Raw genomic sequence first — 10,402 nt, 5'->3', positions numbered from 1 at the left:
CAGAAGATGCTGCAAAATTCTTGGCAATACAAGACACTGAGAGCCTGGATAGTAGCCAAGACAAACCTGCTTCTGTTATAAAAGTAGCACCACCCTTCTCACCTGAGTTAGCAGCAAACTGTTGGTTTACAGATGCTTCCTCAAAGCGGGAAGGAAAAATTTAGAAATATAAGGCGACTGCCTTGCATATTTCATCTGGTGAAAAAATTATCACAGAAGGGGAGGGCAGCGCTCGGGTAGGAGAACTCATAGCCCTCTGGAGTGTTTTCCAGCGTGAGCCACAAAACTCTTCTCCTGTTTACATCTACACTGATTCATATGCAGTACACAAAGTCTGCACTCAGTGGCTCCCTTTCTGGCAACAAAATGGCGGGGAAGTTATCAGAATCCCAGTGTGGCAGAAAGATAAGTGGAAAGAAATCCTAGAAATCGCCAGTAAAGGAAACTTTCTGGTTGGTTGGGTAGCTTCTCATCAAACAGATGGGAATCAAGCAGGTGAATGGAACAACAAAGTTGATGAATTAGCAAGGCTTAGCCCCCTGAAAAAAGAAACTATTTCAGAGGATTGGAATCAACTGTTAGAATGGTTACATGTAAAAAGGCAGCACACAGGTGCCAAAGATCTGTACCAGGAAGCACACGCCCGCGGCTGGCCAGTCACCAGGGAAATGTGTAAAACATGCATATCGGCCTGTGAAGAGTGCCGCAAGCGACTGGAAAGGCATCCTTTAGATAATGACCCTCTGCATTTGAGGAAAGGTAAAGGCTTGTGGGATGCGTGGCAGAGAGATTATATTGGTCCTTTTAAGAAATCAGGAGGTAAACATTTTGTGTTAGTAGGAGTGGAAATTATATCTGGGTTAGTACAAGCTGATGCTTTTAAAAGGGCCACAGGTGAAAATACAGTTTTACTTTGGCCAAACCCACTTACATGACATGTCGCTGGGAGAATGACACAGTTAGTCCATTAGGATTAAGAGGCTTGGTTTACACATTTAAGATAAACACTGTACCAGAACCCACACCGAGTGCTGTAATTACACTCTCTCAGACCCTAAGTGCGAGCCTTTTTTCTGACTTCACATCCCGAATGGCAGGAGCAGCAGGGAACTCCTTCGAGTGGCCCTGGTCTCATGCCTTCCTGCAATCCACCGGATCTATGGGAGATGTCACGGGTCTGAACTTGTTAACAGTAGTTACACATGAGGATATGTTGTACACCAGACAAGAATGGGAAAGACGCAAAACCTGGCAGGTTCAAGGAGTAGTGGGTGAAAAAATTAGTGTTGGGTGCCGAATGGTTAATGGGTCTAATTACAGCAAAGCAAGGTCAATCAGTGTTTCCACAGATCGGGAAAACGAACAGCAGCAAATCTGCACACACCCAAGCATACAGGATTGCTGGTACAGTTTCACATTAACCGGCACTACAGAGGTAATTTGTCTCTGGGCCAAAGATACTCAAGGCCTTTCTTTTAAATTTGTAATTAATGTTGAAAACACTGTTCCCACTGTCGCCACTGTTACCACTTCACCCATACCCCCGGTCACACTCATCCCAATAATTTTCGAGATTGGACCTTATGTGATCAGGAAAACTGGCCAACAACAAATATTGTTCAATCCAGCATGGTCTCTCAAACAGGTAAAATTGCTAATGCAGCACAATGTTTCAGATATTGAACCAGCCTGTTCTCCGTTCCTGCAAACCTCTTTTGAAGGCTGGACCACTTGGCTTCGGAAACGAAGCTCTTTTAAGAGAACACCAAGGGATATGACCGGTGTTGTGGGTACAGGATTGGGAATTCTGAATAGCATTGACTCTGAAGTACTAATGAACAAATTGGCTGCTACAACTAGGGACCTGACCGGATTGCAGCAACCACTGAGGTCATCTCTGTCAGCCTTAGTGACACACCAGTGGCTGCTGTCAAACATTTTGCCAAATTGGGAAAGAGTGAATGTGGATGATCACAAATTGGTAATTGATGCACTTAGTGCTACACAGAACAATGTTTCCTTAGCCCTCAGCTGTATCCAGGCACAATTGTGGATGCAATCTGTCTCCGCTGCAATTATAAGAGAGGGCGAGGAAGGCACCTTCCCCACAGAAATTTGGAAAATAATCTGGGACAGTGCCACTGAATTTGAAAGAGAATTCCAATCCTGGTGGAACCTGGTGAACTTTACCTATGATCCCATCTCAAACACAGCCACTGCTTTTGTCCTAACCATACGCAATGCCTCTGTACATTTGGTCTTCCCTGTTATTGCATTAGGATTAAACCATGACGGAGCTGTTCTCAATCCTACTGAACATAGGGGATGGGCCCGTCAGGTCGATGACAAATGGCAAACTGTTAACCTGGAAACTTGTATTGTCCGAGAACAGCAAGGGTTTATCTATGAAAACAATGCAATTGTAGCTCAGGATATCTGTTTGGACACAGAGCAGAACATCTGTCATTTCGAGATTCGTCCACATGAGGATACCCAGACAGTTCTTATATACATAGGCAATGGCTGTGCATGCTTTAGAACAACATGTGATTCTTTCTTTGTAGAAGATGTTGTGGTAGATGCAAAGAATCATTCAAATTTTTGTGCTTGTAACTTTACTAAGATAGTAGGACGCGATTTCTCTTATGAAGCTCCAGTTACTTCTCACCACCTACTGCAATCCAACTATACACTGATCCAGAAGCTGATGCCCACTCCTATCGGAATGAATCTCACCCTCGTGAGACAACTATTGCTCCATCAAGACCTGGTTGACATCCTCAAGAAAATCAAGGAGAGCAGACAGAAGACCCTGGTGACTGCTCATCACAACGTGAGACAAATACACCGGGTTATGGAGAGGGTAAAGCAAGATGCTGAGCATAGGTGGTGGGATACTCTCTTTGGGTGGTCTCCTACTGCCACAGGTGTTCTGAACAGTGTGTGCCATCCAATTGTTGTTCTTTTGATCCTAGTTACGCTTGACTTTATCTTGTCAGCAGCCCTATTCATTTTGAATTGGAGAATGATGAAAAAGCTTAAGAGATTGTTAACTGTAGTCAATGCACACCGCTTAGCTGATGTACTCGATACAATAGATGTCCCCAAAACACGTGATATGAGACAGTTATGAATCAAGCATATGTGCCTTAGAACAACTTCTTAAATATCAAGTATGATTTACAGAAAGTTACTTTAATTTTTAGAAAATAATTTTAAAAGATGACGATTATATTATGATTTGTTGTTTTGATTATTTGTGATTTGTCTTAATCATTTTGAAATTGTTAAACAAATGACATTGTTTTAATTGATTAATATTTTTTGAAATTGTTAAAATTAATCAAAATTTTTTGAAATTGTTATAACAAATAACCACGTGTGAAGTTGTTATGATGATCAATATTAATTATGTTTATGTTTGTTGGTTCCCTTTTTCCTTCTTTCTTTTCCTTCTCTTCCCCTTTTATCCCCTCTCCCCCGTCATCCCTACTTTTCCGGGGTTATGCTACCGACGTGCAACGAGTTTCAAAGACAGTCTAGAGCTCTGCTGATGAAGATTCCTCAAGACAATCGTGAGTCACGGGGTCGTGTAGAAGTCCATCCGAAAATCCTTCAATTTTTGCCTCACAATTGTCATGAGAAAAGACTACCGAAGGGTTAAAGCTGCTGAGCTGGTTGGGAAAGAAAGTCTCCTGCTTATCTAGTGTGTTCACAAGTGATGTTTGCAGAACATGCCATGCTGTACTCGAAGGGGGCATGCTGCCCTTTTCTGGACAATTGAACTGGACTTTCTTCCAAACTCCTGAGCTGGCTGGACTGATCTCTGGGGTAGCTCCCCCCCGCTCCATGAGAAGACCCCTCTTGCCTGTCTTCAACCACCGTGATGGACCAACCGAGATGCGAATCCGCTCATCGAGGAACCAAGAACCCCTCTGGCACCCTATTGACACCTCCATGGCACCCCCCTGGCAACCTCCTTCCAGAGACTGGGACTGTACTCCCTCCCAACTCAGGGAGGGGGAAAAACCTAACGTACCTGTGAGCATTCGGCCATGAAAACAATGGACTTCTCCCCTCCATGGAAACTTAATTTCAGGCACCCTTCCCCCAACCAAGAACAGTATATATATTGGGGATCAGTCCGACTGTCCTTTGAGTACTCCCCAAGATGTTTACAGGCGAGTTTCGGCGGCAGGACCCTGAAGATATCACGTTTTGGTAGCTATACCCCATTCCCTGACATTCTTCCCTCCCTTTTCTCCTTGTCTTACCCATCTCCTCCCCAATTCCATAACCAAACGCATATTTAGCTGTGGTTATAATAAATAAAATTGCACGTTGTTGATTTGTTACTGCAAAACCCTTGTGCCTTTTGTTGGTTATTTTTACACCCAAAAATCATTCGTCACCCGTACATTTTCGGGCGGACATTCACAAGGCGTTACTTGGCACTCCGAGGCCTCGTAGTGCTGGGCAAGAATCCCTTGATGGTGAGAAGGGGGCAGTGGCTGAAGCCGTGCAGGCAGCGTGGGGCTGGGCAACGCCGTCACTTGGCACTGTCTGGGCTTCGGCCGCTGGGGCAGCTGTTCCCATCTCTCCTGCTTCCCGCTTCAGCTGCCCCAGTGCTTCGGGACAGGCCTTTGGCCTCTGGGCCCTGCGGCAGCAGGGCGGCCTTTCACAAAGTCGTGTTCCGCACAGGCTGAAAAAATGCGGAGCCTGACTGAAAGTCTTGTGGAGCTCCTGGAGGAAAATGACAGCGACATGATCAGGATGAGCATTCTTCTACTCAGATATTTGCTCCTGGATAATGGTGCTCCAATAGCCACCCCCATCGCCCTGCAGCTGGCTGAGGCGCTCCTGCCACTCTTTGACAGCGTAAGGCTCTGTGCCCACAGCCACAGCCACTGGCTGCTGCCCAGACCCTTGGTGCCCTGTGCAGATGCAGGCCTGTGCCCTGGGGGGCCTGAAGCAGCTGATGCTCAGGTCTTTTGCCCTTTCCTTTCATCCAGGATGATATCCAGGTGCAGCTGAGCTCCATGGCTCTATTTCAAGAGATGCTGGACTTATTAACAGAAGAGGGAAGAAAGGCCCTCAAGTCCCACGTGTGCCAGAGCCTGCTCCCTCTCTACTTCCACTGCCATGATGAGAATCAGATTGTTGCTGAGGTGAGAACTTGTGGCCAGCTGCGGTGCCCCTGGCAGGGGCTTGGGCTGCCTCCTGCGATGGCACCTTGTGGGCTGCAGCCTCCTCCAGCCTGTGCCACTGGGATGCTCCTGTGCCCTGGACTGTGGGGCCATCTGTGCCTCTCTATTGCTCTCCAGGCCTCCCGGGAAACGCTGCATTCCTCAGCAAGATTCCTGAAGAGGAGAGATATAGAACAAATGCGTCACGTGGATCAGAGCTTTGGAGAGTGCCTGGTAAGAACAGCAGAGACCCCCCAGCCTCAGCATGGCCAAGGTCCCTGGGGGCGGTGCTCAGCGTGCGGGGCTAGCAGCTGTGCCCGCTGCTGCAGCCAGAGGCCGCGCGGGCTCTGCTTCAGGCTCCCGTGGGCCTGAATCAGGTGCCCATGGAGCCCCGGCCCGGCGGGGCTGCAGGGCGGCACCACGGCTCCCCGGGCAGCAGCCGGCCCTCCTCCCCCTCCCCTCGGGAGCCCTTGGCCAGCGGCTGCTGGCCGCGCCTCAGGGCTGTGCGGGCAGGCGAGGCCGGCGATGGGCGCAGGCAGCGCCCGGCCCAGGAGCTGAGCCCGCGCCAACCCTTCCCTCCTGCCGCTCTCTGCAGCTGGCAGAAGACAGGAGCCGAACGGCCGAGCACCTGCGCTGGGCACTGCGCTACCTGCAGAGCCCAAAGGAGTCCCTGCGAGAGGCGGCCGTCAGGTTCATGGGTGAGTCCCGAGCCCGGGCTCCTCCCCGGCCCGCCGCAGCTCGGCCCCGGCCCCGCCTGCTGCCCCGGCAGCGCCAGCCGGGCCCGGTGCTGTGGAGCCCCCGCTGGCCTGGGCGTTGCTGCCGCCCTCTGGCAGCCGTGCCCTGGGGCGGCAGCGTGCGGCAAGGGCCCGGGCTGAGCTCTGCCTGGCCAGCAGCCCGGGTGGCCACAGCGCCGGCAGTGCCGCTGCCAGGGAGCTGTGCTGCTGCGGCAGTGACGGGCTCTGTGTTCACAGGCATGGCCGGGCGGCACCTGAGAGGGCAGCAGCAAGAACTGCAGCTGATCTGCACTGGTGAGTGAGTGAGGGCAGCGGACTGACCGTGGGGGCTGGAGGGGGCAGCTGCAAGCCCTGCCCCTGCGGTGGAGGGATCTGCACCCGTGGGCAGAGCACACAGAGATATCAGGGCTACGTGTGGCATTCGTGGCCAGCAACTTCGGGCTGATCCCCTTGCTCCCTGCTTCCTGCGGGCCATGGCAAGAGACGACCGGGATGGCCCTGGCAAGGAGCTCTCCTTGGCTCCCTGCACATGCAGGATCTGACCTTGCCTCTGTTCCTCTCTCTTGCAGCCCTTGAAGAAATGGCCTATGACAGCAGTCCTGCAATCAGAAATGCTGCCATTGAATCTTGTTTAGTTCTCCGAGCCATACAGAGAGCTCCCTACTCCCCATGGCGTCAGCTGCGAGATTGATTCCGCAGTGCATGGAGAAAACGGCCTCGTCTGTGTGGCACTGCCTTGCTGTTCTGCTGGAGGTCTGCAGAGAGATGATCTGGGGCCATTTAAGCCAGCAGGAATTTTCTTTTTCCTCTTTAACATTTCCTTGTTTGCATTTTCATTGTAGAGTATGTAAATATAAAATACGTTACAATACACAGAGTCCCAGGATCTTTCTTTTCCTGCCCAAGGTCTGTAGGGCAAAAGAGAAGAGGGGGAAAAGGTTGCTTGTACTCAGCCAGCTGCCCAGGCGTGCAGTGTGGCAGGGAAAATGGCCAGAAGCCTTTAGGCCTTTGGTGGTTCTGCTGAAGTGTTTGTGCTGCCCACAGAGCGGCTGGGCAGGGGCCGGAGCTGCAGGGATCGCTGCCAGAGCGGTGCCTGGAGATGGCCACAAGCCCTGTGCTGGACAGGAAGGGCCATCCGTGTCCTCCTGCCCGTCTGCTGCTGGCTGCAGTGCTGAGGGCTCCCCGGTGCCTCTGGATGGGGCTCCTCTGCAGCTGCTCTGGGGCTGCGGCGCTGCTGCCGGGAAGCTTGGCCAGGCTGGGGGCGACCCTGAGGGGTTGAGGCACTGCTAAGCCCTGAGCAATTGGCCAGCAGAGGCCATAAGCAGCCCCCTGGCAGCCGCCTTGATCCCGACAGCCGGCTGCTCTGGCGCTTCCAGGTCGGTGGCCAGTTGGAGGGACGCCCTGGAATCAGGCGTGGAAACCTGCTCCTGGCCTTTCAGGGCTGTGAGGCCAACTGTTGTGGGGCTGGGGGGGGTGCCCTCCCTGTGCTCCAGATTGGAGCCCCCCCACCCCTCAGCCTTAGGCATTGAGCTCCACTGCCTGATATCCAAGTCTTGTTCCTCTTGCTGTGGGGGAGGCCGAGCTCTGTGGCTTTCGGCCCCATTGAGCCAGAAGAGCAGCAGCTTTGAGCCCACAGGGGCCACAGAAAGGCCCTCTTAGACCACAGGCATTCCTGTCCTGCCCAGGCCAGGGACACATGAGAGTGCAGCGGGCACGTTCAGGGTGCCACGCTGGCTTTGCACTGGGCCACCTCCCTGTGCTGTGCACGGCTGGCTCTTTGCTTTGCTGCTCTCGGCCTTGTGTCATCGTACTCCGCTGGCTGCCTGCAGCCAGGGGCAGCCCTATCAGGAGGGTGAAAGGCCCCGTCTCCAACATCTCAACGGGGGAAATGGAGCTCTCCCAGCCCTCAGCCTACGCTGTAAGCAGAGCAGAGCCTTTTCCCCAGCCCCGCTGGCTTTCTGCCTGCTTCTGGCCCCTGGCCACCATGACCCACTGCACTCGCTCTGAGTCACCTACAGCATGGCTGGTGCCTCTTGATTTGCTGACCCTGGGATGTGAGGCTCACTGAGGGAAAGGTGGCTGTCCCAATGCTGAGGGCACACGTGGCTCACTGAGCAGACTTGAGGCTTCCCCAGCAGCTTGCAGGTGCCTTATGTGTCATGTTACAGTGCTTGTGCTCCTGCCTCTTCCTGTCCCTCTTCTCACCCTCACCCAACCTGCACCCTCTGACCTACCTTCAATAAACCCTGTTGCATCAGACCCAGTGTCAGGAGCCCTCCTTCGGCTGCCGGTCGAGGGCACGTTACAACCTCCGGGCCTGGGAGCAAGGTGGGCTGGGGGAGCTGGTCTCTCAGACCAAGAGGGAACGGCTCTCGACAGCACCTGCCCATGGGCCTTCCCCGCACCAAATAAAGTCATCTCCAAGTTTAGCTAGTAAGCTAGTAAGGTATAAACCATTAATTGCCTGGAAATCTGGCACTAGTCTCTGAGTTCCATTAGGTTTCTTTATTGCTGATCTAGCAGTATTAAATTTTGACTCCCATTCTTCCAATAGTCCTGATGTCAGGGATTTAATTGATTGTTGGCTCTATTCCTTTCCTAGCTTCTAATCTTCAAGGGTATTGCTTTCTGACTACTGCCCTAACTCTTGTCTGTAGCTCAATTTTCATAGGGTCTGCTCGTTTTGATTTTCCTGGGCTATCAGTATCCCATACTCTTGGGTACACCTGATTCAATACTTGCTCTAACTAGTTCTTCTTCTTTGTTGGTCTGGTGTCAATTGTCAGTCCTACTGCTAAAACCGCTCATTTGTCTTCAGGTACCTTCCATTGAAGTTTTCTTTTCCTAAATGGAACTGTTGCTTCTAAATTTTCAAGCAAATCCCTGCATAGGACAGATTTGGGTGAGTTTGGTAAAGAAAGAAACTGATGTATTCCCATTTTCTTCTTGATTTTACATCAAAGTGGTTTCAGGAAGAATGCATTTTCTGGCTGCCCTATAGTTGCTCCTATTGCTTGAAGATAGTTTTCACTTTTGGGTATCAGTTCTTGATTCAAGAGTGCAAATGTGTCTCCACTATTTCTTAAAATTTCAACTTCTTCATCATTCTTTAGCTGTATTTTAAACAGTGGCCTGCTAGGGTAAGAATTGCCAGTCTTGGTCATTTCTTATCATCTAGAGTGGCTGCAAGAGTTTTGTGTACTTTGTCTGCTTACTCTGGGCACTGGCCCTATTTCCAGTGTCCTGATTTATTACATGATGCACATTGATTTGGCCCCAGCTTGGTCTGTGGCTGCTTTGAACCTCCTCTGCCTCTGCTATTTTCGCCCCTGCCTCTGCTTCAACCGCGCCTACATCCGTCCTCTCCCTGGTGCCGATCCAGAGCTGCCACCATGGCTGCAGGGAGCTCTTTTTCTTTTTCCCTCTCTTGACTATCGTACACTTTCTACTTTTGATGTAGTGTCTAAAAGCTTGCGTGACTGCTCAATGTTGTTTGAACACTTCTCAAACTCAGACAGGCTTGGTGCTGTGACCATTTCCCTGGGGTGTTCCAGTTCGTGTTTATTTATCACTTATCGTAGAATGGTTTGTTTTCATGTACCCCGTATTTTCCCCAAGCTGGTTTACCCCTAGGTTCTGCCCTCCCTCAAAGCTGTCTCCCTCATGCCATTCCCCACTCTTTGTTCCAGCTCCTTCCCTGCCTCTCAAGATAATCCAGCTCTTTATTCCTGAACCTTCCCTGTCACTTTTGCCTTGGACCAATCCCTGACTGCACCACCCCTTAGGAATTCCTCTATTGCTGGAAGCCCCGCTGGCGCATGTGACCTACCCTCTCTTCCCATCTGTCCTAATTAGTCCCAAGCAACTGATGGAATCCCCTCGCTCCTCCCCTGCAGATTCCTTATTGCTCAATTGTTTGTATCCACCCCCTGAGTTGTACCCCGATAAAATCCCGTGCACAGAAGTGCTGGCGGCTCTTTGCTGCTGAATCCTTCCCTTGGAATAAGCCTTGGCCTGTGGAACCTCACAATCGAGGAGCCTCCTCCTTCTCTTTGGCCTGCTCCGTGCTGCAGTTAGTGCATCCTGAACCACTGAGCAGTGGCTCACCAGGGTCAGCCGCGGGCAGGACCCACGCCTTGGCCGTTCCCCACTCCTGGCGCAGCGCCGCAGTTTTCCCAAGAGCCAGCCCGGGCTCCGCTGGGCTGCGTCCATGGGGAACCCGTCCCAGTGCCCGACCGTGCTCTGGGTGAAAAACCTTGATCTGATACGGAAATGAAACCTGCCCTGTCCCAGCTCCCTGCCCTTTTCTCCAGTCCTGTCACTGGTCCCAACAGTGACCAGAGCTGCAGCAGCCCCTCTGATTCACCTCAGGAGGAGGTTGCAGACCACAATGACGCCCTTTACTCTCCTCCAGGCTGAACAAAGTGGCTTCAGCTGCACCTGGATGGCTTCCCCTCCAGGCCACACTCCATCCTTGCAGTC

The sequence above is a fragment of the Melospiza melodia genome, unplaced genomic scaffold (genome assembly GCF_035770615.1).
Source record: "Melospiza melodia melodia isolate bMelMel2 unplaced genomic scaffold, bMelMel2.pri scaffold_48, whole genome shotgun sequence".
Lineage (NCBI taxonomy): Eukaryota > Metazoa > Chordata > Aves > Passeriformes > Passerellidae > Melospiza > Melospiza melodia.
This window is presented reverse-complemented; position numbering follows the sequence as displayed.